This window comes from Hyla sarda, unplaced genomic scaffold (assembly GCF_029499605.1).
Source record: "Hyla sarda isolate aHylSar1 unplaced genomic scaffold, aHylSar1.hap1 scaffold_1801, whole genome shotgun sequence".
Classification (NCBI taxonomy): Eukaryota; Metazoa; Chordata; class Amphibia; order Anura; family Hylidae; genus Hyla; species Hyla sarda.
Genome location: NW_026608447.1, coordinates 1 through 26777, shown reverse-complemented (window position 1 = coordinate 26777; position 26777 = coordinate 1). Strand labels below are relative to the sequence as shown.

The following is a 26777-nucleotide window of genomic DNA, read 5'->3' as shown; positions in this document are numbered from 1 at the left end:
GTTGTTGTTGTTTACACTCTGCAAGGCCTGTGGAAGTGAGTGACATCATAGCACTGTAGTTCTGAGGGTTCTAGATGGATGCAACAATCTCCTGTTGCTTCTATGAAGGCCATAATAGACGACATCACCAAACAGCTCCATAGTCACATACACAGCAAAGGAGAGATGTTGTTTACACCTAGTGATGTCAGTGGTATTGAGTGACATCACAGCACAGTGCTAAGGCTCCTGGGCCTGGACACAGCAGCGGCTGCAATATCTCAACGGAGAATACGTTTATATATATGTGTGTGTGTGCGCGCATATATATATATATATATATATATATATATATATATATATATATATATATATATTTCTCCGCCGAAATCACTTTTAAACCCATTTCCACCTTTTTTTCCCTTCTCTTCCTCTTACTTTTTTTTCACGTTTTTTTACGTTTTTCTCCTTTTCGCCTCTTTTCTGGGCGTATTATTCTTCTTTTTCTTCTTTTTTTTCGTCTAATGCATACCCCATCAGTGCAGCAATGCTTATTCAATACCGCCAGCAGATGGAGACACTGGGGGATAATTTTCTAAGGATTTATACTGATTTTTCCTGTCTGAATTTGTCGCACAGAAAGTTGCAGGCCAAATATGTGTGACATTTCTGCGACTTTAGCTTCTAGAGCATTTTTACAACATTATACATAGGTGCTGAATACATAAAAAGCGACTGTTCAGCGACAGACAAGTCGCATCGGCTGAAAGTAGGCCAGAATGTCAGTCCATGTTGGAGCAGGTTTAGATACAGTCTAAAGTATAGATCTCAAAGTCTGTGCACAGAATTTAGCAAGGGCCTCGCACCTTCTGATGCATCAGGTAGGTGCACAATAGCATAGCCTAACCCTCTGTACTTTGGTCTATATTGATGCGGGACATAGACAGCCAGCTGATGACCAATCCATTAGTGCAATGGATGGCTGGAAGCATTTGTCTTTGCCTTTGCAATACCACAGAAGCAATGCATGGTCAATGTACAGCAATGACACACCTGTGTGAACAGCCAGGAGACCCCCCCCCCCCCCCCATGTTATGTTACATAGTTACATAGTTAGTACGGTCGAAAAAAGACATATGTCCATCAAGTTCAACCAGGGAATTAAGGGGTAGGGGTGTGGCGCGATATTGGGGAAGGGATGAGATTTTATATTTCTTCATAAGCATTAATCTTATTTTGTCAATTAGGAACATTCAGCACCCACCCGCTATCAAGGCAGCTGCCTATCATGTCATGCCCTACCTGCACAGGTGTGCTGGCTACTCAAATGATCCAATTAAGGAGGCCATTTAGTCAGCAGCAGCAGAAGTCCTGTGCCTGGACGCTCCAACAGCGGCCAGACACAAGCAGAAGCAGCAGAAGCAGCACCACCTTTTGTTTTTTGGCTGCAGCAGCAAGGCCCACAGGGCTGGCTAGCTGGCTAGCCAGCAAGCAGGTAGCAATGAAAGTAGGAATCTTTCTTTTTAACCCTGTAAGGGGGTGGTGCACTGTACCCGAAGATACTGCCATATCGGGTCAATGCATAGGGCGACGGAAGCAAGCTTCGAAATCGGCCCCCGTTCTCAAAAATCCATTTAATATATGGTCCCCAGATAGGGGACGTATCAGATATTAAACTGATAAGAACAGATACTACACTTGATCTTAGCCAAAAGGCCGAGAAGCGATAACCGTGAAAGGGGCGGGCCCAACAAGGTCCCCTTCATGGGCACTATCACTGCTTGCTGTCAGGGAGGCTGCCAGACAATTTTCCATGCACACTCTGGGCTGGGGGGCAGTCAACCACCAGTACACACAGCAGAACCTAAACCCATACCATTATTGCTAAGCAGCAAGACAGGGGCCCATTGCACTCCCACGGGGCCTTTTTAAATGCAATCCATAACCCGGATTTGCCAGGAACCCTTCTTACTCCTCCTACTTGCATGTGACACTGGGCTTAGGATCTGCATAGGAAACACACACACAAGCACACACCTACCTTTGTTGCCTGCAGATGCCTCCTTGGCTGTCCCCAAACGGTATCAAACCAACACCCACGGGAAGCTGTAAGCATAGAGGACATGCCTGCACCACATTGGACTTACCTGTGTGGGTTAAATCCGGGTTATTTGACAACCTATGGCGGTGATGGTTCTGCTCAGGCAGAGCAGTGCTGATGCTCCTCATAAAGCTGTCGCTGCTGTGAAGGTTCTAGGTGACATCACAAATCCCTATGGTTACATACACAACAAAGCTGGGTTGTTGTTGTTTACACTCTGCAAGGCCTGTGGAAGTGAGTGACATCATAGCACTGTAGTTCTGAGGGTTCTAGATGGATGCAACAATCTCCTGTTGCTTCTATGAAGGCCATAATAGACGACATCACCAAACAGCTCCATAGTCACATACACAGCAAAGGAGAGATGTTGTTTACACCTAGTGATGTCAGTGGTATTGAGTGACATCACAGCACAGTGCTAAGGCTCCTGGGCCTGGACACAGCAGCGGCTGCAATATCTCAACGGAGAATACGTTTATATATATGTGTGTGTGTGCGCGTATATATATATATATATATATATATATATATATATATATATATATATATATTTCTCCGCCGAAATCACTTTTAAACCCATTTCCACCTTTTTTTCCCTTCTCTTCCTCTTACTTTTTTTTCACGTTTTTTTACGTTTTTCTCCTTTTCGCCTCTTTTCTGGGCGTATTATTCTTCTTTTTCTTCTTTTTTTTCGTCTAATGCATACCCCATCAGTGCAGCAATGCTTATTCAATACCGCCAGCAGATGGAGACACTGGGGGATAATTTTCTAAGCATTTATACTGATTTTTCCTGTCTGAATTTGTCGCACAGAAAGTTGCAGGCCAAATATGTGTGACATTTCTGCGACTTTAGCTTCTAGAGCATTTTTACAACATTATACATAGGTGCTGAATACATAAAAAGCGACTGTTCAGCGACAGACAAGTCGCATCGGCTGAAAGTAGGCCAGAATGTCAGTCCATGTTGGAGCAGGTTTAGATACAGTCTAAAGTATAGATCTCAAAGTCTGTGCACAGAATTTAGCAAGGGCCTCGCACCTTCTGATGCATCAGGTAGGTGCACAATAGCATAGCCTAACCCTCTGTACTTTGGTCTATATTGATGCGGGACATAGACAGCCAGCTGATGACCAATCCATTAGTGCAATGGATGGCTGGAAGCATTTGTCTTTGCCTTTGCAATACCACAGAAGCAATGCATGGTCAATGTACAGCAATGACACACCTGTGTGAACAGCCAGGAGACCCCCCCCCCCCCATGTTATGTTACATAGTTACATAGTTAGTACGGTCGAAAAAAGACATATGTCCATCAAGTTCAACCAGGGAATTAAGGGGTAGGGGTGTGGCGCGATATTGGGGAAGGGATGAGATTTTATATTTCTTCATAAGCATTAATCTTATTTTGTCAATTAGGAACATTCAGCACCCACCCGCTATCAAGGCAGCTGCCTATCATGTCATGCCCTACCTGCACAGGTGTGCTGGCTACTCAAATGATCCAATTAAGGAGGCCATTTAGTCAGCAGCAGCAGAAGTCCTGTGCCTGGACGCTCCAACAGCGGCCAGACACAAGCAGAAGCAGCAGAAGCAGCAGCAGCAGCACCACCTTTTGTTTTTTGGCTGCAGCAGCAAGGCCCACAGGGCTGGCTAGCTGGCTAGCCAGCAAGCAGGTAGCAATGAAAGTAGGAATCTTTCTTTTTAACCCTGTAAGGGGGTGGTGCACTGTACCCGAAGATACTGCCATATCGGGTCAATGCATAGGGCGACGGAAGCAAGCTTCGAAATCGGCCCCCGTTCTCAAAAATCCATTTAATATATGGTCCCCAGATAGGGGACGTATCAGATATTAAACTGATAAGAACAGATACTACACTTGATCTTAGCCAAAAGGCCGAGAAGCGATAACCGTGAAAGGGGCGGGCCCAACAAGGTCCCCTTCATGGGCACTATCACTGCTTGCTGTCAGGGAGGCTGCCAGACAATTTTCCATGCACACTCTGGGCTGGGGGGCAGTCAACCACCAGTACACACAGCAGAACCTAAACCCATACCATTATTGCTAAGCAGCAAGACAGGGGCCCATTGCACTCCCACGGGGCCTTTTTAAATGCAATCCATAACCCGGATTTGCCAGGAACCCTTCTTACTCCTCCTACTTGCATGTGACACTGGGCTTAGGATCTGCATAGGAAACACACACACAAGCACACACCTACCTTTGTTGCCTGCAGATGCCTCCTTGGCTGTCCCCAAACGGTATCAAACCAACACCCACGGGAAGCTGTAAGCATAGAGGACATGCCTGCACCCCATTGGACTTACCTGTGTGGGTTAAATCCGGGTTATTTGACAACCTATGGCGGTGATGGTTCTGCTCAGGCAGAGCAGTGCTGATGCTCCTCATAAAGCTGTCGCTGCTGTGAAGGTTCTAGGTGACATCACAAATCCCTATGGTTACATACACAACAAAGCTGGGTTGTTGTTGTTTACACTCTGCAAGGCCTGTGGAAGTGAGTGACATCATAGCACTGTAGTTCTGAGGGTTCTAGATGGATGCAACAATCTCCTGTTGCTTCTATGAAGGCCATAATAGACGACATCACCAAACAGCTCCATAGTCACATACACAGCAAAGGAGAGATGTTGTTTACACCTAGTGATGTCAGTGGTATTGAGTGACATCACAGCACAGTGCTAAGGCTCCTGGGCCTGGACACAGCAGCGGCTGCAATATCTCAACGGAGAATACGTTTATATATATGTGTGTGTGTGCGCGTATATATATATATATATATATATATATATATATATATATTCTCCGCCGAAATCACTTTTAAACCCATTTCCACCTTTTTTTCCCTTCTCTTCCTCTTACTTTTTTTTCACGTTTTTTTACGTTTTTCTCCTTTTCGCCTCTTTTCTGGGCGTATTATTCTTCTTTTTCTTCTTTTTTTTCGTCTAATGCATACCCCATCAGTGCAGCAATGCTTATTCAATACCGCCAGCAGATGGAGACACTGGGGGATAATTTTCTAAGGATTTATACTGATTTTTCCTGTCTGAATTTGTCGCACAGAAAGTTGCAGGCCAAATATGTGTGACATTTCTGCGACTTTAGCTTCTAGAGCATTTTTACAACATTATACATAGGTGCTGAATACATAAAAAGCGACTGTTCAGCGACAGACAAGTCGCATCGGCTGAAAGTAGGCCAGAATGTCAGTCCATGTTGGAGCAGGTTTAGATACAGTCTAAAGTATAGATCTCAAAGTCTGTGCACAGAATTTAGCAAGGGCCTCGCACCTTCTGATGCATCAGGTAGGTGCACAATAGCATAGCCTAACCCTCTGTACTTTGGTCTATATTGATGCGGGACATAGACAGCCAGCTGATGACCAATCCATTAGTGCAATGGATGGCTGGAAGCATTTGTCTTTGCCTTTGCAATACCACAGAAGCAATGCATGGTCAATGTACAGCAATGACACACCTGTGTGAACAGCCAGGAGACCCCCCCCCCCCCCATGTTATGTTACATAGTTACATAGTTAGTACGGTCGAAAAAAGACATATGTCCATCAAGTTCAACCAGGGAATTAAGGGGTAGGGGTGTGGCGCGATATTGGGGAAGGGATGAGATTTTATATTTCTTCATAAGCATTAATCTTATTTTGTCAATTAGGAACATTCAGCACCCACCCGCTATCAAGGCAGCTGCCTATCATGTCATGCCCTACCTGCACAGGTGTGCTGGCTACTCAAATGATCCAATTAAGGAGGCCATTTAGTCAGCAGCAGCAGAAGTCCTGTGCCTGGACGCTCCAACAGCGGCCAGACACAAGCAGAAGCAGCAGAAGCAGCAGCAGCAGCACCACCTTTTGTTTTTTGGCTGCAGCAGCAAGGCCCACAGGGCTGGCTAGCTGGCTAGCCAGCAAGCAGGTAGCAATGAAAGTAGGAATCTTTCTTTTTAACCCTGTAAGGGGGTGGTGCACTGTACCCGAAGATACTGCCATATCGGGTCAATGCATAGGGCGACGGAAGCAAGCTTCGAAATCGGCCCCCGTTCTCAAAAATCCATTTAATATATGGTCCCCAGATAGGGGACGTATCAGATATTAAACTGATAAGAACAGATACTACACTTGATCTTAGCCAAAAGGCCGAGAAGCGATAACCGTGAAAGGGGCGGGCCCAACAAGGTCCCCTTCATGGGCACTATCACTGCTTGCTGTCAGGGAGGCTGCCAGACAATTTTCCATGCACACTCTGGGCTGGGGGGCAGTCAACCACCAGTACACACAGCAGAACCTAAACCCATACCATTATTGCTAAGCAGCAAGACAGGGGCCCATTGCACTCCCACGGGGCCTTTTTAAATGCAATCCATAACCCGGATTTGCCAGGAACCCTTCTTACTCCTCCTACTTGCATGTGACACTGGGCTTAGGATCTGCATAGGAAACACACACACAAGCACACACCTACCTTTGTTGCCTGCAGATGCCTCCTTGGCTGTCCCCAAACGGTATCAAACCAACACCCACGGGAAGCTGTAAGCATAGAGGACATGCCTGCACCCCATTGGACTTACCTGTGTGGGTTAAATCCGGGTTATTTGACAACCTATGGCGGTGATGGTTCTGCTCAGGCAGAGCAGTGCTGATGCTCCTCATAAAGCTGTCGCTGCTGTGAAGGTTCTAGGTGACATCACAAATCCCTATGGTTACATACACAACAAAGCTGGGTTGTTGTTGTTTACACTCTGCAAGGCCTGTGGAAGTGAGTGACATCATAGCACTGTAGTTCTGAGGGTTCTAGATGGATGCAACAATCTCCTGTTGCTTCTATGAAGGCCGTAATAGACGACATCACCAAACAGCTCCATAGTCACATACACAGCAAAGGAGAGATGTTGTTTACACCTAGTGATGTCAGTGGTATTGAGTGACATCACAGCACAGTGCTAAGGCTCCTGGGCCTGGACACAGCAGCGGCTGCAATATCTCAACGGAGAATACGTTTATATATATGTGTGTGTGTGCGCGTATATATATATATATATATATATATATATATATATATATATATATTTCTCCGCCGAAATCACTTTTAAACCCATTTCCACCTTTTTTTCCCTTCTCTTCCTCTTACTTTTTTTTCACGTTTTTTTACGTTTTTCTCCTTTTCGCCTCTTTTCTGGGCGTATTATTCTTCTTTTTCTTCTTTTTTTTCGTCTAATGCATACCCCATCAGTGCAGCAATGCTTATTCAATACCGCCAGCAGATGGAGACACTGGGGGATAATTTTCTAAGGATTTATACTGATTTTTCCTGTCTGAATTTGTTGCACAGAAAGTTGCAGGCCAAATATGTGTGACATTTCTGCGACTTTAGCTTCTAGAGCATTTTTACAACATTATACATAGGTGCTGAATACATAAAAAGCGACTGTTCAGCGACAGACAAGTCGCATCGGCTGAAAGTAGGCCAGAATGTCAGTCCATGTTGGAGCAGGTTTAGATACAGTCTAAAGTATAGATCTCAAAGTCTGTGCACAGAATTTAGCAAGGGCCTCGCACCTTCTGATGCATCAGGTAGGTGCACAATAGCATAGCCTAACCCTCTGTACTTTGGTCTATATTGATGCGGGACATAGACAGCCAGCTGATGACCAATCCATTAGTGCAATGGATGGCTGGAAGCATTTGTCTTTGCCTTTGCAATACCACAGAAGCAATGCATGGTCAATGTACAGCAATGACACACCTGTGTGAACAGCCAGGAGACCCCCCCCCCCCCCCCCCCCATGTTATGTTACATAGTTACATAGTTAGTACGGTCGAAAAAAGACATATGTCCATCAAGTTCAACCAGGGAATTAAGGGGTAGGGGTGTGGCGCGATATTGGGGAAGGGATGAGATTTTATATTTCTTCATAAGCATTAATCTTATTTTGTCAATTAGGAACATTCAGCACCCACCCGCTATCAAGGCAGCTGCCTATCATGTCATGCCCTACCTGCACAGGTGTGCTGGCTACTCAAATGATCCAATTAAGGAGGCCATTTAGTCAGCAGCAGCAGAAGTCCTGTGCCTGGACGCTCCAACAGCGGCCAGACACAAGCAGAAGCAGCAGAAGCAGCAGCAGCAGCACCACCTTTTGTTTTTTGGCTGCAGCAGCAAGGCCCACAGGGCTGGCTAGCTGGCTAGCCAGCAAGCAGGTAGCAATGAAAGTAGGAATCTTTCTTTTTAACCCTGTAAGGGGGTGGTGCACTGTACCCGAAGATACTGCCATATCGGGTCAATGCATAGGGCGACGGAAGCAAGCTTCGAAATCGGCCCCCGTTCTCAAAAATCCATTTAATATATGGTCCCCAGATAGGGGACGTATCAGATATTAAACTGATAAGAACAGATACTACACTTGATCTTAGCCAAAAGGCCGAGAAGCGATAACCGTGAAAGGGGCGGGCCCAACAAGGTCCCCTTCATGGGCACTATCACTGCTTGCTGTCAGGGAGGCTGCCAGACAATTTTCCATGCACACTCTGGGCTGGGGGGCAGTCAACCACCAGTACACACAGCAGAACCTAAACCCATACCATTATTGCTAAGCAGCAAGACAGGGGCCCATTGCACTCCCACGGGGCCTTTTTAAATGCAATCCATAACCCGGATTTGCCAGGAACCCTTCTTACTCCTCCTACTTGCATGTGACACTGGGCTTAGGATCTGCATAGGAAACACACACACAAGCACACACCTACCTTTGTTGCCTGCAGATGCCTCCTTGGCTGTCCCCAAACGGTATCAAACCAACACCCACGGGAAGCTGTAAGCATAGAGGACATGCCTGCACCCCATTGGACTTACCTGTGTGGGTTAAATCCGGGTTATTTGACAACCTATGGCGGTGATGGTTCTGCTCAGGCAGAGCAGTGCTGATGCTCCTCATAAAGCTGTCGCTGCTGTGAAGGTTCTAGGTGACATCACAAATCCCTATGGTTACATACACAACAAAGCTGGGTTGTTGTTGTTTACACTCTGCAAGGCCTGTGGAAGTGAGTGACATCATAGCACTGTAGTTCTGAGGGTTCTAGATGGATGCAACAATCTCCTGTTGCTTCTATGAAGGCCATAATAGACGACATCACCAAACAGCTCCATAGTCACATACACAGCAAAGGAGAGATGTTGTTTACACCTAGTGATGTCAGTGGTATTGAGTGACATCACAGCACAGTGCTAAGGCTCCTGGGCCTGGACACAGCAGCGGCTGCAATATCTCAACGGAGAATACGTTTATATATATGTGTGTGTGTGCGCGTATATATATATATATATATATATATATATATATATATATATATATATTTCTCCGCCGAAATCACTTTTAAACCCATTTCCACCTTTTTTTCCCTTCTCTTCCTCTTACTTTTTTTTCACGTTTTTTTACGTTTTTCTCCTTTTCGCCTCTTTTCTGGGCGTATTATTCTTCTTTTTCTTCTTTTTTTTCGTCTAATGCATACCCCATCAGTGCAGCAATGCTTATTCAATACCGCCAGCAGATGGAGACACTGGGGGATAATTTTCTAAGGATTTATACTGATTTTTCCTGTCTGAATTTGTCGCACAGAAAGTTGCAGGCCAAATATGTGTGACATTTCTGCGACTTTAGCTTCTAGAGCATTTTTACAACATTATACATAGGTGCTGAATACATAAAAAGCGACTGTTCAGCGACAGACAAGTCGCATCGGCTGAAAGTAGGCCAGAATGTCAGTCCATGTTGGAGCAGGTTTAGATACAGTCTAAAGTATAGATCTCAAAGTCTGTGCACAGAATTTAGCAAGGGCCTCGCACCTTCTGATGCATCAGGTAGGTGCACAATAGCATAGCCTAACCCTCTGTACTTTGGTCTATATTGATGCGGGACATAGACAGCCAGCTGATGACCAATCCATTAGTGCAATGGATGGCTGGAAGCATTTGTCTTTGCCTTTGCAATACCACAGAAGCAATGCATGGTCAATGTACAGCAATGACACACCTGTGTGAACAGCCAGGAGACCCCCCCCCCCCCCCATGTTATGTTACATAGTTACATAGTTAGTACGGTCGAAAAAAGACATATGTCCATCAAGTTCAACCAGGGAATTAAGGGGTAGGGGTGTGGCGCGATATTGGGGAAGGGATGAGATTTTATATTTCTTCATAAGCATTAATCTTATTTTGTCAATTAGGAACATTCAGCACCCACCCGCTATCAAGGCAGCTGCCTATCATGTCATGCCCTACCTGCACAGGTGTGCTGGCTACTCAAATGATCCAATTAAGGAGGCCATTTAGTCAGCAGCAGCAGAAGTCCTGTGCCTGGACGCTCCAACAGCGGCCAGACACAAGCAGAAGCAGCAGAAGCAGCAGCAGCAGCACCACCTTTTGTTTTTTGGCTGCAGCACCAAGGCCCACAGGGCTGGCTAGCTGGCTAGCCAGCAAGCAGGTAGCAATGAAAGTAGGAATCTTTCTTTTTAACCCTGTAAGGGGGTGGTGCACTGTACCCGAAGATACTGCCATATCGGGTCAATGCATAGGGCGACGGAAGCAAGCTTCGAAATCGGCCCCCGTTCTGAAAAATCCATTTAATATATGGTCCCCAGATAGGGGACGTATCAGATATTAAACTGATAAGAACAGATACTACACTTGATCTTAGCCAAAAGGCCGAGAAGCGATAACCGTGAAAGGGGCGGGCCCAACAAGGTCCCCTTCATGGGCACTATCACTGCTTGCTGTCAGGGAGGCTGCCAGACAATTTTCCATGCACACTCTGGGCTGGGGGGCAGTCAACCACCAGTACACACAGCAGAACCTAAACCCATACCATTATTGCTAAGCAGCAAGACAGGGGCCCATTGCACTCCCACGGGGCCTTTTTAAATGCAATCCATAACCCGGATTTGCCAGGAACCCTTCTTACTCCTCCTACTTGCATGTGACACTGGGCTTAGGATCTGCATAGGAAACACACACACAAGCACACACCTACCTTTGTTGCCTGCAGATGCCTCCTTGGCTGTCCCCAAACGGTATCAAACCAACACCCACGGGAAGCTGTAAGCATAGAGGACATGCCTGCACCCCATTGGACTTACCTGTGTGGGTTAAATCCGGGTTATTTGACAACCTATGGCGGTGATGGTTCTGCTCAGGCAGAGCAGTGCTGATGCTCCTCATAAAGCTGTCGCTGCTGTGAAGGTTCTAGGTGACATCACAAATCCCTATGGTTACATACACAACAAAGCTGGGTTGTTGTTGTTTACACTCTGCAAGGCCTGTGGAAGTGAGTGACATCATAGCACTGTAGTTCTGAGGGTTCTAGATGGATGCAACAATCTCCTGTTGCTTCTATGAAGGCCATAATAGACGACATCACCAAACAGCTCCATAGTCACATACACAGCAAAGGAGAGATGTTGTTTACACCTAGTGATGTCAGTGGTATTGAGTGACATCACAGCACAGTGCTAAGGCTCCTGGGCCTGGACACAGCAGCGGCTGCAATATCTCAACGGAGAATACGTTTATATATATGTGTGTGTGTGCGCGTATATATATATATATATATATATATATATATATATATATTTCTCCGCCGAAATCACTTTTAAACCCATTTCCACCTTTTTTTCCCTTCTCTTCCTCTTACTTTTTTTTCACGTTTTTTTACGTTTTTCTCCTTTTCGCCTCTTTTCTGGGCGTATTATTCTTCTTTTTCTTCTTTTTTTTCGTCTAATGCATACCCCATCAGTGCAGCAATGCTTATTCAATACCGCCAGCAGATGGAGACACTGGGGGATAATTTTCTAAGGATTTATACTGATTTTTCCTGTCTGAATTTGTCGCACAGAAAGTTGCAGGCCAAATATGTGTGACGTTTCTGCGACTTTAGCTTCTAGAGCATTTTTACAACATTATACATAGGTGCTGAATACATAAAAAGCGACTGTTCAGCGACAGACAAGTCGCATCGGCTGAAAGTAGGCCAGAATGTCAGTCCATGTTGGAGCAGGTTTAGATACAGTCTAAAGTATAGATCTCAAAGTCTGTGCACAGAATTTAGCAAGGGCCTCGCACCTTCTGATGCATCAGGTAGGTGCACAATAGCATAGCCTAACCCTCTGTACTTTGGTCTATATTGATGCGGGACATAGACAGCCAGCTGATGACCAATCCATTAGTGCAATGGATGGCTGGAAGCATTTGTCTTTGCCTTTGCAATACCACAGAAGCAATGCATGGTCAATGTACAGCAATGACACACCTGTGTGAACAGCCAGGAGACCCCCCCCCCCCCCCCCCCATGTTATGTTACATAGTTACATAGTTAGTACGGTCGAAAAAAGACGTATGTCCATCAAGTTCAACCAGGGAATTAAGGGGTAGGGGTGTGGCGCGATATTGGGGAAGGGATGAGATTTTATATTTCTTCATAAGCATTAATCTTATTTTGTCAATTAGGAACATTCAGCACCCACCCGCTATCAAGGCAGCTGCCTATCATGTCATGCCCTACCTGCACAGGTGTGCTGGCTACTCAAATGATCCAATTAAGGAGGCCATTTAGTCAGCAGCAGCAGAAGTCCTGTGCCTGGACGCTCCAACAGCGGCCAGACACAAGCAGAAGCAGCAGAAGCAGCAGCAGCAGCACCACCTTTTGTTTTTTGGCTGCAGCAGCAAGGCCCACAGGGCTGGCTAGCTGGCTAGCCAGCAAGCAGGTAGCAATGAAAGTAGGAATCTTTCTTTTTAACCCTGTAAGGGGGTGGTGCACTGTACCCGAAGATACTGCCATATCGGGTCAATGCATAGGGCGACGGAAGCAAGCTTCGAAATCGGCCCCCGTTCTCAAAAATCCATTTAATATATGGTCCCCAGATAGGGGACGTATCAGATATTAAACTGATAAGAACAGATACTACACTTGATCTTAGCCAAAAGGCCGAGAAGCGATAACCGTGAAAGGGGCGGGCCCAACAAGGTCCCCTTCATGGGCACTATCACTGCTTGCTGTCAGGGAGGCTGCCAGACAATTTTCCATGCACACTCTGGGCTGGGGGGCAGTCAACCACCAGTACACACAGCAGAACCTAAACCCATACCATTATTGCTAAGCAGCAAGACAGGGGCCCATTGCACTCCCACGGGGCCTTTTTAAATGCAATCCATAACCCGGATTTGCCAGGAACCCTTCTTACTCCTCCTACTTGCATGTGACACTGGGCTTAGGATCTGCATAGGAAACACACACACAAGCACACACCTACCTTTGTTGCCTGCAGATGCCTCCTTGGCTGTCCCCAAACGGTATCAAACCAACACCCACGGGAAGCTGTAAGCATAGAGGACATGCCTGCACCCCATTGGACTTACCTGTGTGGGTTAAATCCGGGTTATTTGACAACCTATGGCGGTGATGGTTCTGCTCAGGCAGAGCAGTGCTGATGCTCCTCATAAAGCTGTCGCTGCTGTGAAGGTTCTAGGTGACATCACAAATCCCTATGGTTACATACACAACAAAGCTGGGTTGTTGTTGTTTACACTCTGCAAGGCCTGTGGAAGTGAGTGACATCATAGCACTGTAGTTCTGAGGGTTCTAGATGGATGCAACAATCTCCTGTTGCTTCTATGAAGGCCATAATAGACGACATCACCAAACAGCTCCATAGTCACATACACAGCAAAGGAGAGATGTTGTTTACACCTAGTGATGTCAGTGGTATTGAGTGACATCACAGCACAGTGCTAAGGCTCCTGGGCCTGGACACAGCAGCGGCTGCAATATCTCAACGGAGAATACGTTTATATATATGTGTGTGTGTGCGCGCATATATATATATATATATATATATATATATATATATATATATATTTCTCCGCCGAAATCACTTTTAAACCCATTTCCACCTTTTTTTCCCTTCTCTTCCTCTTACTTTTTTTTCACGTTTTTTTACGTTTTTCTCCTTTTCGCCTCTTTTCTGGGCGTATTATTCTTCTTTTTCTTCTTTTTTTTCGTCTAATGCATACCCCATCAGTGCAGCAATGCTTATTCAATACCGCCAGCAGATGGAGACACTGGGGGATAATTTTCTAAGGATTTATACTGATTTTTCCTGTCTGAATTTGTCGCACAGAAAGTTGCAGGCCAAATATGTGTGACATTTCTGCGACTTTAGCTTCTAGAGCATTTTTACAACATTATACATAGGTGCTGAATACATAAAAAGCGACTGTTCAGCGACAGACAAGTCGCATCGGCTGAAAGTAGGCCAGAATGTCAGTCCATGTTGGAGCAGGTTTAGATACAGTCTAAAGTATAGATCTCAAAGTCTGTGCACAGAATTTAGCAAGGGCCTCGCACCTTCTGATGCATCAGGTAGGTGCACAATAGCATAGCCTAACCCTCTGCACTTTGGTCTATATTGATGCGGGACATAGACAGCCAGCTGATGACCAATCCATTAGTGCAATGGATGGCTGGAAGCATTTGTCTTTGCCTTTGCAATACCACAGAAGCAATGCATGGTCAATGTACAGCAATGACACACCTGTGTGAACAGCCAGGAGACCCCCCCCCCCCCCCATGTTATGTTACATAGTTACATAGTTAGTACGGTCGAAAAAAGACATATGTCCATCAAGTTCAACCAGGGAATTAAGGGGTAGGGGTGTGGCGCGATATTGGGGAAGGGATGAGATTTTATATTTCTTCATAAGCATTAATCTTATTTTGTCAATTAGGAACATTCAGCACCCACCCGCTATCAAGGCAGCTGCCTATCATGTCATGCCCTACCTGCACAGGTGTGCTGGCTACTCAAATGATCCAATTAAGGAGGCCATTTAGTCAGCAGCAGCAGAAGTCCTGTGCCTGGACGCTCCAACAGCGGCCAGACACAAGCAGAAGCAGCAGAAGCAGCACCACCTTTTGTTTTTTGGCTGCAGCAGCAAGGCCCACAGGGCTGGCTAGCTGGCTAGCCAGCAAGCAGGTAGCAATGAAAGTAGGAATCTTTCTTTTTAACCCTGTAAGGGGGTGGTGCACTGTACCCGAAGATACTGCCATATCGGGTCAATGCATAGGGCGACGGAAGCAAGCTTCGAAATCGGCCCCCGTTCTCAAAAATCCATTTAATATATGGTCCCCAGATAGGGGACGTATCAGATATTAAACTGATAAGAACAGATACTACACTTGATCTTAGCCAAAAGGCCGAGAAGCGATAACCGTGAAAGGGGCGGGCCCAACAAGGTCCCCTTCATGGGCACTATCACTGCTTGCTGTCAGGGAGGCTGCCAGACAATTTTCCATGCACACTCTGGGCTGGGGGGCAGTCAACCACCAGTACACACAGCAGAACCTAAACCCATACCATTATTGCTAAGCAGCAAGACAGGGGCCCATTGCACTCCCACGGGGCCTTTTTAAATGCAATCCATAACCCGGATTTGCCAGGAACCCTTCTTACTCCTCCTACTTGCATGTGACACTGGGCTTAGGATCTGCATAGGAAACACACACACAAGCACACACCTACCTTTGTTGCCTGCAGATGCCTCCTTGGCTGTCCCCAAACGGTATCAAACCAACACCCACGGGAAGCTGTAAGCATAGAGGACATGCCTGCACCACATTGGACTTACCTGTGTGGGTTAAATCCGGGTTATTTGACAACCTATGGCGGTGATGGTTCTGCTCAGGCAGAGCAGTGCTGATGCTCCTCATAAAGCTGTCGCTGCTGTGAAGGTTCTAGGTGACATCACAAATCCCTATGGTTACATACACAACAAAGCTGGGTTGTTGTTGTTTACACTCTGCAAGGCCTGTGGAAGTGAGTGACATCATAGCACTGTAGTTCTGAGGGTTCTAGATGGATGCAACAATCTCCTGTTGCTTCTATGAAGGCCATAATAGACGACATCACCAAACAGCTCCATAGTCACATACACAGCAAAGGAGAGATGTTGTTTACACCTAGTGATGTCAGTGGTATTGAGTGACATCACAGCACAGTGCTAAGGCTCCTGGGCCTGGACACAGCAGCGGCTGCAATATCTCAACGGAGAATACGTTTATATATATGTGTGTGTGTGCGCGTATATATATATATATATATATATATATATATATATATATATATATATATATATTTCTCCGCCGAAATCACTTTTAAACCCATTTCCACCTTTTTTTCCCTTCTCTTCCTCTTACTTTTTTTTCACGTTTTTTTACGTTTTTCTCCTTTTCGCCTCTTTTCTGGGCGTATTATTCTTCTTTTTCTTCTTTTTTTTCGTCTAATGCATACCCCATCAGTGCAGCAATGCTTATTCAATACCGCCAGCAGATGGAGACACTGGGGGATAATTTTCTAAGCATTTATACTGATTTTTCCTGTCTGAATTTGTCGCACAGAAAGTTGCAGGCCAAATATGTGTGACATTTCTGCGACTTTAGCTTCTAGAGCATTTTTACAACATTATACATAGGTGCTGAATACATAAAAAGCGACTGTTCAGCGACAGACAAGTCGCATCGGCTGAAAGTAGGCCAGAATGTCAGTCCATGTTGGAGCAGGTTTAGATACAGTCTAAAGTATAGATCTCAAAGTCTGTGCACAGAATTTAGCAAGGGCCTCGCACCTTCTGATGCATCAGGTAGGTGCACAATAGCATAGCCTAACCCTCTGTACTTTGGTCTATATTGATGCGGGACATAGACAGCCAGCTGATGACCAATCCATTAGTGCAATGGATGGCTGGAAGCATTTGTCTTTGCCTTTGCAATACCACAGAAGCAATGCATGGTCAATGTACAGCAATGACACACCTGTGTGAACAGCCAGGAGACCCCCCCCCCCCCATGTTATGTTACATAGTTACATAGTTAGTACGGTCGAAAAAAGACATATGTCCATCAAGTTCAACCAGGGAATTAAGGGGTAGGGGTGTGGCGCGATATTGGGGAAGGGATGAGATTTTATATTTCTTCATAAGCATTAATCTTATTTTGTCAATTAGGAACATTCAGCACCCACCCGCTATCAAGGCAGCTGCCTATCATGTCATGCCCTACCTGCACAGGTGTGCTGGCTACTCAAATGATCCAATTAAGGAGGCCATTTAGTCAGCAGCAGCAGAAGTCCTGTGCCTGGACGCTCCAACAGCGGCCAGACACAAGCAGAAGCAGCAGAAGCAGCAGCAGCAGCACCACCTTTTGTTTTTTGGCTGCAGCAGCAAGGCCCACAGGGCTGGCTAGCTGGCTAGCCAGCAAGCAGGTAGCAATGAAAGTAGGAATCTTTCTTTTTAACCCTGTAAGGGGGTGGTGCACTGTACCCGAAGATACTGCCATATCGGGTCAATGCATAGGGCGACGGAAGCAAGCTTCGAAATCGGCCCCCGTTCTCAAAAATCCATTTAATATATGGTCCCCAGATAGGGGACGTATCAGATATTAAACTGATAAGAACAGATACTACACTTGATCTTAGCCAAAAGGCCGAGAAGCGATAACCGTGAAAGGGGCGGGCCCAACAAGGTCCCCTTCATGGGCACTATCACTGCTTGCTGTCAGGGAGGCTGCCAGACAATTTTCCATGCACACTCTGGGCTGGGGGGCAGTCAACCACCAGTACACACAGCAGAACCTAAACCCATACCATTATTGCTAAGCAGCAAGACAGGGGCCCATTGCACTCCCACGGGGCCTTTTTAAATGCAATCCATAACCCGGATTTGCCAGGAACCCTTCTTACTCCTCCTACTTGCATGTGACACTGGGCTTAGGATCTGCATAGGAAACACACACACAAGCACACACCTACCTTTGTTGCCTGCAGATGCCTCCTTGGCTGTCCCCAAACGGTATCAAACCAACACCCACGGGAAGCTGTAAGCATAGAGGACATGCCTGCACCCCATTGGACTTACCTGTGTGGGTTAAATCCGGGTTATTTGACAACCTATGGCGGTGATGGTTCTGCTCAGGCAGAGCAGTGCTGATGCTCCTCATAAAGCTGTCGCTGCTGTGAAGGTTCTAGGTGACATCACAAATCCCTATGGTTACATACACAACAAAGCTGGGTTGTTGTTGTTTACACTCTGCAAGGCCTGTGGAAGTGAGTGACATCATAGCACTGTAGTTCTGAGGGTTCTAGATGGATGCAACAATCTCCTGTTGCTTCTATGAAGGCCATAATAGACGACATCACCAAACAGCTCCATAGTCACATACACAGCAAAGGAGAGATGTTGTTTACACCTAGTGATGTCAGTGGTATTGAGTGACATCACAGCACAGTGCTAAGGCTCCTGGGCCTGGACACAGCAGCGGCTGCAATATCTCAACGGAGAATACGTTTATATATATGTGTGTGTGTGCGCGTATATATATATATATATATATATATATATATATATATATTTCTCCGCCGAAATCACTTTTAAACCCATTTCCACCTTTTTTTCCCTTCTCTTCCTCTTACTTTTTTTTCACGTTTTTTTACGTTTTTCTCCTTTTCGCCTCTTTTCTGGGCGTATTATTCTTCTTTTTCTTCTTTTTTTTCGTCTAATGCATACCCCATCAGTGCAGCAATGCTTATTCAATACCGCCAGCAGATGGAGACACTGGGGGATAATTTTCTAAGGATTTATACTGATTTTTCCTGTCTGAATTTGTCGCACAGAAAGTTGCAGGCCAAATATGTGTGACATTTCTGCGACTTTAGCTTCTAGAGCATTTTTACAACATTATACATAGGTGCTGAATACATAAAAAGCGACTGTTCAGCGACAGACAAGTCGCATCGGCTGAAAGTAGGCCAGAATGTCAGTCCATGTTGGAGCAGGTTTAGATACAGTCTAAAGTATAGATCTCAAAGTCTGTGCACAGAATTTAGCAAGGGCCTCGCACCTTCTGATGCATCAGGTAGGTGCACAATAGCATAGCCTAACCCTCTGTACTTTGGTCTATATTGATGCGGGACATAGACAGCCAGCTGATGACCAATCCATTAGTGCAATGGATGGCTGGAAGCATTTGTCTTTGCCTTTGCAATACCACAGAAGCAATGCATGGTCAATGTACAGCAATGACACACCTGTGTGAACAGCCAGGAGACCCCCCCCCCCCCATGTTATGTTACATAGTTACATAGTTAGTACGGTCGAAAAAAGACATATGTCCATCAAGTTCAACCAGGGAATTAAGGGGTAGGGGTGTGGCGCGATATTGGGGAAGGGATGAGATTTTATATTTCTTCATAAGCATTAATCTTATTTTGTCAATTAGGAACATTCAGCACCCACCCGCTATCAAGGCAGCTGCCTATCATGTCATGCCCTACCTGCACAGGTGTGCTGGCTACTCAAATGATCCAATTAAGGAGGCCATTTAGTCAGCAGCAGCAGAAGTCCTGTGCCTGGACGCTCCAACAGCGGCCAGACACAAGCAGAAGCAGCAGAAGCAGCAGCAGCAGCACCACCTTTTGTTTTTTGGCTGCAGCAGCAAGGCCCACAGGGCTGGCTAGCTGGCTAGCCAGCAAGCAGGTAGCAATGAAAGTAGGAATCTTTCTTTTTAACCCTGTAAGGGGGTGGTGCACTGTACCCGAAGATACTGCCATATCGGGTCAATGCATAGGGCGACGGAAGCAAGCTTCGAAATCGGCCCCCGTTCTCAAAAATCCATTTAATATATGGTCCCCAGATAGGGGACGTATCAGATATTAAACTGATAAGAACAGATACTACACTTGATCTTAGCCAAAAGGCCGAGAAGCGATAACCGTGAAAGGGGCGGGCCCAACAAGGTCCCCTTCATGGGCACTATCACTGCTTGCTGTCAGGGAGGCTGCCAGACAATTTTCCATGCACACTCTGGGCTGGGGGGCAGTCAACCACCAGTACACACAGCAGAACCTAAACCCATACCATTATTGCTAAGCAGCAAGACAGGGGCCCATTGCACTCCCACGGGGCCTTTTTAAATGCAATCCATAACCCGGATTTGCCAGGAACCCTTCTTACTCCTCCTACTTGCATGTGACACTGGGCTTAGGATCTGCATAGGAAACACACACACAAGCACACACCTACCTTTGTTGCCTGCAGATGCCTCCTTGGCTGTCCCCAAACGGTATCAAACCAACACCCACGGGAAGCTGTAAGCATAGAGGACATGCCTGCACCCCATTGGACTTACCTGTGTGGGTTAAATCCGGGTTATTTGACAACCTATGGCGGTGATGGTTCTGCTCAGGCAGAGCAGTGCTGATGCTCCTCATAAAGCTGTCGCTGCTGTGAAGGTTCTAGGTGACATCACAAATCCCTATGGTTACATACACAACAAAGCTGGGTTGTTGTTGTTTACACTCTGCAAGGCCTGTGGAAGTGAGTGACATCATAGCACTGTAGTTCTGAGGGTTCTAGATGGATGCAACAATCTCCTGTTGCTTCTATGAAGGCCATAATAGACGACATCACCAAACAGCTCCATAGTCACATACACAGCAAAGGAGAGATGTTGTTTACACCTAGTGATGTCAGTGGTATTGAGTGACATCACAGCACAGTGCTAAGGCTCCTGGGCCTGGACACAGCAGCGGCTGCAATATCTCAACGGAGAATACGTTTATATATATGTGTGTGTGTGCGCGTATATATATATATATATATATATATATATATATATATATATATTTCTCCGCCGAAATCACTTTTAAACCCATTTCCACCTTTTTTTCCCTTCTCTTCCTCTTACTTTTTTTTCACGTTTTTTTACGTTTTTCTCCTTTTCGCCTCTTTTCTGGGCGTATTATTCTTCTTTTTCTTCTTTTTTTTCGTCTAATGCATACCCCATCAGTGCAGCAATGCTTATTCAATACCGCCAGCAGATGGAGACACTGGGGGATAATTTTCTAAGGATTTATACTGATTTTTCCTGTCTGAATTTGTCGCACAGAAAGTTGCAGGCCAAATATGTGTGACATTTCTGCGACTTTAGCTTCTAGAGCATTTTTACAACATTATACATAGGTGCTGAATACATAAAAAGCGACTGTTCAGCGACAGACAAGTCGCATCGGCTGAAAGTAGGCCAGAATGTCAGTCCATGTTGGAGCAGGTTTAGATACAGTCTAAAGTATAGATCTCAAAGTCTGTGCACAGAATTTAGCAAGGGCCTCGCACCTTCTGATGCATCAGGTAGGTGCACAATAGCATAGCCTAACCCTCTGTACTTTGGTCTATATTGATGCGGGACATAGACAGCCAGCTGATGACCAATCCATTAGTGCAATGGATGGCTGGAAGCATTTGTCTTTGCCTTTGCAATACCACAGAAGCAATGCATGGTCAATGTACAGCAATGACACACCTGTGTGAACAGCCAGGAGACCCCCCCCCCCCCCCCCCATGTTATGTTACATAGTTACATAGTTAGTACGGTCGAAAAAAGACATATGTCCATCAAGTTCAACCAGGGAATTAAGGGGTAGGGGTGTGGCGCGATATTGGGGAAGGGATGAGATTTTATATTTCTTCATAAGCATTAATCTTATTTTGTCAATTAGGAACATTCAGCACCCACCCGCTATCAAGGCAGCTGCCTATCATGTCATGCCCTACCTGCACAGGTGTGCTGGCTACTCAAATGATCCAATTAAGGAGGCCATTTAGTCAGCAGCAGCAGAAGTCCTGTGCCTGGACGCTCCAACAGCGGCCAGACACAAGCAGAAGCAGCAGAAGCAGCAGCAGCAGCACCACCTTTTGTTTTTTGGCTGCAGCAGCAAGGCCCACAGGGCTGGCTAGCTGGCTAGCCAGCAAGCAGGTAGCAATGAAAGTAGGAATCTTTCTTTTTAACCCTGTAAGGGGGTGGTGCACTGTACCCGAAGATACTGCCATATCGGGTCAATGCATAGGGCGACGGAAGCAAGCTTCGAAATCGGCCCCCGTTCTCAAAAATCCATTTAATATATGGTCCCCAGATAGGGGACGTATCAGATATTAAACTGATAAGAACAGATACTACACTTGATCTTAGCCAAAAGGCCGAGAAGCGATAACCGTGAAAGGGGCGGGCCCAACAAGGTCCCCTTCATGGGCACTATCACTGCTTGCTGTCAGGGAGGCTGCCAGACAATTTTCCATGCACACTCTGGGCTGGGGGGCAGTCAACCACCAGTACACACAGCAGAACCTAAACCCATACCATTATTGCTAAGCAGCAAGACAGGGGCCCATTGCACTCCCACGGGGCCTTTTTAAATGCAATCCATAACCCGGATTTGCCAGGAACCCTTCTTACTCCTCCTACTTGCATGTGACACTGGGCTTAGGATCTGCATAGGAAACACACACACAAGCACACACCTACCTTTGTTGCCTGCAGATGCCTCCTTGGCTGTCCCCAAACGGTATCAAACCAACACCCACGGGAAGCTGTAAGCATAGAGGACATGCCTGCACCCCATTGGACTTACCTGTGTGGGTTAAATCCGGGTTATTTGACAACCTATGGCGGTGATGGTTCTGCTCAGGCAGAGCAGTGCTGATGCTCCTCATAAAGCTGTCGCTGCTGTGAAGGTTCTAGGTGACATCACAAATCCCTATGGTTACATACACAACAAAGCTGGGTTGTTGTTGTTTACACTCTGCAAGGCCTGTGGAAGTGAGTGACATCATAGCACTGTAGTTCTGAGGGTTCTAGATGGATGCAACAATCTCCTGTTGCTTCTATGAAGGCCATAATAGACGACATCACCAAACAGCTCCATAGTCACATACACAGCAAAGGAGAGATGTTGTTTACACCTAGTGATGTCAGTGGTATTGAGTGACATCACAGCACAGTGCTAAGGCTCCTGGGCCTGGACACAGCAGCGGCTGCAATATCTCAACGGAGAATACGTTTATATATATGTGTGTGTGTGTGCGCGTATATATATATATATATATATATATATATATATATATATATATTTCTCCGCCGAAATCACTTTTAAACCCATTTCCACCTTTTTTTCCCTTCTCTTCCTCTTACTTTTTTTTCACGTTTTTTTACGTTTTTCTCCTTTTCGCCTCTTTTCTGGGCGTATTATTCTTCTTTTTCTTCTTTTTTTTCGTCTAATGCATACCCCATCAGTGCAGCAATGCTTATTCAATACCGCCAGCAGATGGAGACACTGGGGGATAATTTTCTAAGGATTTATACTGATTTTTCCTGTCTGAATTTGTCGCACAGAAAGTTGCAGGCCAAATATGTGTGACATTTCTGCGACTTTAGCTTCTAGAGCATTTTTACAACATTATACATAGGTGCTGAATACATAAAAAGCGACTGTTCAGCGACAGACAAGTCGCATCGGCTGAAAGTAGGCCAGAATGTCAGTCCATGTTGGAGCAGGTTTAGATACAGTCTAAAGTATAGATCTCAAAGTCTGTGCACAGAATTTAGCAAGGGCCTCGCACCTTCTGATGCATCAGGTAGGTGCACAATAGCATAGCCTAACCCTCTGTACTTTGGTCTATATTGATGCGGGACATAGACAGCCAGCTGATGACCAATCCATTAGTGCAATGGATGGCTGGAAGCATTTGTCTTTGCCTTTGCAATACCACAGAAGCAATGCATGGTCAATGTACAGCAATGACACACCTGTGTGAACAGCCAGGAGACCCCCCCCCCCCCCCCCATGTTATGTTACATAGTTACATAGTTAGTACGGTCGAAAAAAGACATATGTCCATCAAGTTCAACCAGGGAATTAAGGGGTAGGGGTGTGGCGCGATATTGGGGAAGGGATGAGATTTTATATTTCTTCATAAGCATTAATCTTATTTTGTCAATTAGGAACATTCAGCACCCACCCGCTATCAAGGCAGCTGCCTATCATGTCATGCCCTACCTGCACAGGTGTGCTGGCTACTCAAATGATCCAATTAAGGAGGCCATTTAGTCAGCAGCAGCAGAAGTCCTGTGCCTGGACGCTCCAACAGCGGCCAGACACAAGCAGAAGCAGCAGAAGCAGCAGCAGCAGCACCACCTTTTGTTTTTTGGCTGCAGCAGCAAGGCCCACAGGGCTGGCTAGCTGGCTAGCCAGCAAGCAGGTAGCAATGAAAGTAGGAATCTTTCTTTTTAACCCTGTAAGGGGGTGGTGCACTGTACCCGAAGATACTGCCATATCGGGTCAATGCATAGGGCGACGGAAGCAAGCTTCGAAATCGGCCCCCGTTCTCAAAAATCCATTTAATATATGGTCCCCAGATAGGGGACGTATCAGATATTAAACTGATAAGAACAGATACTACACTTGATCTTAGCCAAAAGGCCGAGAAGCGATAACCGTGAAAGGGGCGGGCCCAACAAGGTCCCCTTCATGGGCACTATCACTGCTTGCTGTCAGGGAGGCTGCCAGACAATTTTCCATGCACACTCTGGGCTGGGGGGCAGTCAACCACCAGTACACACAGCAGAACCTAAACCCATACCATTATTGCTAAGCAGCAAGACAGGGGCCCATTGCACTCCCACGGGGCCTTTTTAAATGCAATCCATAACCCGGATTTGCCAGGAACCCTTCTTACTCCTCCTACTTGCATGTGACACTGGGCTTAGGATCTGCATAGGAAACACACACACAAGCACACACCTACCTTTGTTGCCTGCAGATGCCTCCTTGGCTGTCCCCAAACGGTATCAAACCAACACCCACGGGAAGCTGTAAGCATAGAGGACATGCCTGCACCCCATTGGACTTACCTGTGTGGGTTAAATCCGGGTTATTTGACAACCTATGGCGGTGATGGTTCTGCTCAGGCAGAGCAGTGCTGATGCTCCTCATAAAGCTGTCGCTGCTGTGAAGGTTCTAGGTGACATCACAAATCCCTATGGTTACATACACAACAAAGCTGGGTTGTTGTTGTTTACACTCTGCAAGGCCTGTGGAAGTGAGTGACATCATAGCACTGTAGTTCTGAGGGTTCTAGATGGATGCAACAATCTCCTGTTGCTTCTATGAAGGCCATAATAGACGACATCACCAAACAGCTCCATAGTCACATACACAGCAAAGGAGAGATGTTGTTTACACCTAGTGATGTCAGTGGTATTGAGTGACATCACAGCACAGTGCTAAGGCTCCTGGGCCTGGACACAGCAGCGGCTGCAATATCTCAACGGAGAATACGTTTATATATATGTGTGTGTGTGCGCGTATATATATATATATATATATATATATATATATATATATATATATATTTCTCCGCCGAAATCACTTTTAAACCCATTTCCACCTTTTTTTCCCTTCTCTTCCTCTTACTTTTTTTCACGTTTTTTTACGTTTTTCTCCTTTTCGCCTCTTTTCTGGGCGTATTATTCTTCTTTTTCTTCTTTTTTTTCGTCTAATGCATACCCCATCAGTGCAGCAATGCTTATTCAATACCGCCAGCAGATGGAGACACTGGGGGATAATTTTCTAAGGATTTATACTGATTTTTCCTGTCTGAATTTGTCGCACAGAAAGTTGCAGGCCAAATATGTGTGACATTTCTGCGACTTTAGCTTCTAGAGCATTTTTACAACATTATACATAGGTGCTGAATACATAAAAAGCGACTGTTCAGCGACAGACAAGTCGCATCGGCTGAAAGTAGGCCAGAATGTCAGTCCATGTTGGAGCAGGTTTAGATACAGTCTAAAGTATAGATCTCAAAGTCTGTGCACAGAATTTAGCAAGGGCCTCGCACCTTCTGATGCATCAGGTAGGTGCACAATAGCATAGCCTAACCCTCTGTACTTTGGTCTATATTGATGCGGGACATAGACAGCCAGCTGATGACCAATCCATTAGTGCAATGGATGGCTGGAAGCATTTGTCTTTGCCTTTGCAATACCACAGAAGCAATGCATGGTCAATGTACAGCAATGACACACCTGTGTGAACAGCCAGGAGACCCCCCCCCCCATGTTATGTTACATAGTTACATAGTTAGTACGGTCGAAAAAAGACATATGTCCATCAAGTTCAACCAGGGAATTAAGGGTAGGGGTGTGGCGCGATATTGGGGAAGGGATGAGATTTTATATTTCTTCATAAGCATTAATCTTATTTTGTCAATTAGGAACATTCAGCACCCACCCGCTATCAAGGCAGCTGCCTATCATGTCATGCCCTACCTGCACAGGTGTGCTGGCTACTCAAATGATCCAATTAAGGAGGCCATTTAGTCAGCAGCAGCAGAAGTCCTGTGCCTGGACGCTCCAACAGCGGCCAGACACAAGCAGAAGCAGCAGAAGCAGCAGCAGCAGCACCACCTTTTGTTTTTTGGCTGCAGCAGCAAGGCCCACAGGGCTGGCTAGCTGGCTAGCCAGCAAGCAGGTAGCAATGAAAGTAGGAATCTTTCTTTTTAACCCTGTAAGGGGGTGGTGCACTGTACCCGAAGATACTGCCATATCGGGTCAATGCATAGGGCGACGGAAGCAAGCTTCGAAATCGGCCCCCGTTCTCAAAAATCCATTTAATATATGGTCCCCAGATAGGGGACGTATCAGATATTAAACTGATAAGAACAGATACTACACTTGATCTTAGCCAAAAGGCCGAGAAGCGATAACCGTGAAAGGGGCGGGCCCAACAAGGTCCCCT

At 45.9% G+C, this 26777-nt stretch overlaps 12 non-coding genes across 12 annotated transcripts; all 12 read right to left on the bottom strand.

Annotated features, from left to right (window-relative positions):
* Positions 1 to 1516: 1516 nt before the first annotated feature.
* LOC130314025 (U2 spliceosomal RNA) lies at positions 1517 to 1707 on the bottom strand. Its single transcript, XR_008861789.1, has one exon. It is a non-coding gene; the product is annotated as a U2 spliceosomal RNA (small nuclear RNA).
* Positions 1708 to 3797: 2090 nt separating this feature from the next.
* LOC130314024 (U2 spliceosomal RNA) lies at positions 3798 to 3988 on the bottom strand. The gene has a single exon (XR_008861788.1). It is a non-coding gene; the product is annotated as a U2 spliceosomal RNA (small nuclear RNA).
* A 2078-nt stretch (positions 3989 to 6066) lies between these two features.
* On the bottom strand, positions 6067 to 6257 carry LOC130314023 (U2 spliceosomal RNA). The gene has a single exon (XR_008861787.1). It is a non-coding gene; the product is annotated as a U2 spliceosomal RNA (small nuclear RNA).
* A 2091-nt stretch (positions 6258 to 8348) lies between these two features.
* On the bottom strand, positions 8349 to 8539 carry LOC130314022 (U2 spliceosomal RNA). The gene has a single exon (XR_008861786.1). It is a non-coding gene; the product is annotated as a U2 spliceosomal RNA (small nuclear RNA).
* A 2088-nt stretch (positions 8540 to 10627) lies between these two features.
* LOC130314047 (U2 spliceosomal RNA) lies at positions 10628 to 10818 on the bottom strand. Its single transcript, XR_008861809.1, has one exon. It is a non-coding gene; the product is annotated as a U2 spliceosomal RNA (small nuclear RNA).
* A 2084-nt stretch (positions 10819 to 12902) lies between these two features.
* LOC130314021 (U2 spliceosomal RNA) lies at positions 12903 to 13093 on the bottom strand. The gene has a single exon (XR_008861785.1). It is a non-coding gene; the product is annotated as a U2 spliceosomal RNA (small nuclear RNA).
* Positions 13094 to 15170: 2077 nt separating this feature from the next.
* Positions 15171 to 15361, bottom strand: LOC130314020 (U2 spliceosomal RNA). The gene has a single exon (XR_008861784.1). It is a non-coding gene; the product is annotated as a U2 spliceosomal RNA (small nuclear RNA).
* Positions 15362 to 17453: 2092 nt separating this feature from the next.
* Positions 17454 to 17644, bottom strand: LOC130314052 (U2 spliceosomal RNA). Its single transcript, XR_008861813.1, has one exon. It is a non-coding gene; the product is annotated as a U2 spliceosomal RNA (small nuclear RNA).
* Positions 17645 to 19722: 2078 nt separating this feature from the next.
* Positions 19723 to 19913, bottom strand: LOC130314050 (U2 spliceosomal RNA). The gene has a single exon (XR_008861812.1). It is a non-coding gene; the product is annotated as a U2 spliceosomal RNA (small nuclear RNA).
* A 2087-nt stretch (positions 19914 to 22000) lies between these two features.
* LOC130314043 (U2 spliceosomal RNA) lies at positions 22001 to 22191 on the bottom strand. The gene has a single exon (XR_008861805.1). It is a non-coding gene; the product is annotated as a U2 spliceosomal RNA (small nuclear RNA).
* Positions 22192 to 24279: 2088 nt separating this feature from the next.
* On the bottom strand, positions 24280 to 24470 carry LOC130314031 (U2 spliceosomal RNA). Its single transcript, XR_008861794.1, has one exon. It is a non-coding gene; the product is annotated as a U2 spliceosomal RNA (small nuclear RNA).
* Positions 24471 to 26552: 2082 nt separating this feature from the next.
* LOC130314019 (U2 spliceosomal RNA) lies at positions 26553 to 26743 on the bottom strand. Its single transcript, XR_008861783.1, has one exon. It is a non-coding gene; the product is annotated as a U2 spliceosomal RNA (small nuclear RNA).
* Positions 26744 to 26777: the final 34 nt, after the last annotated feature.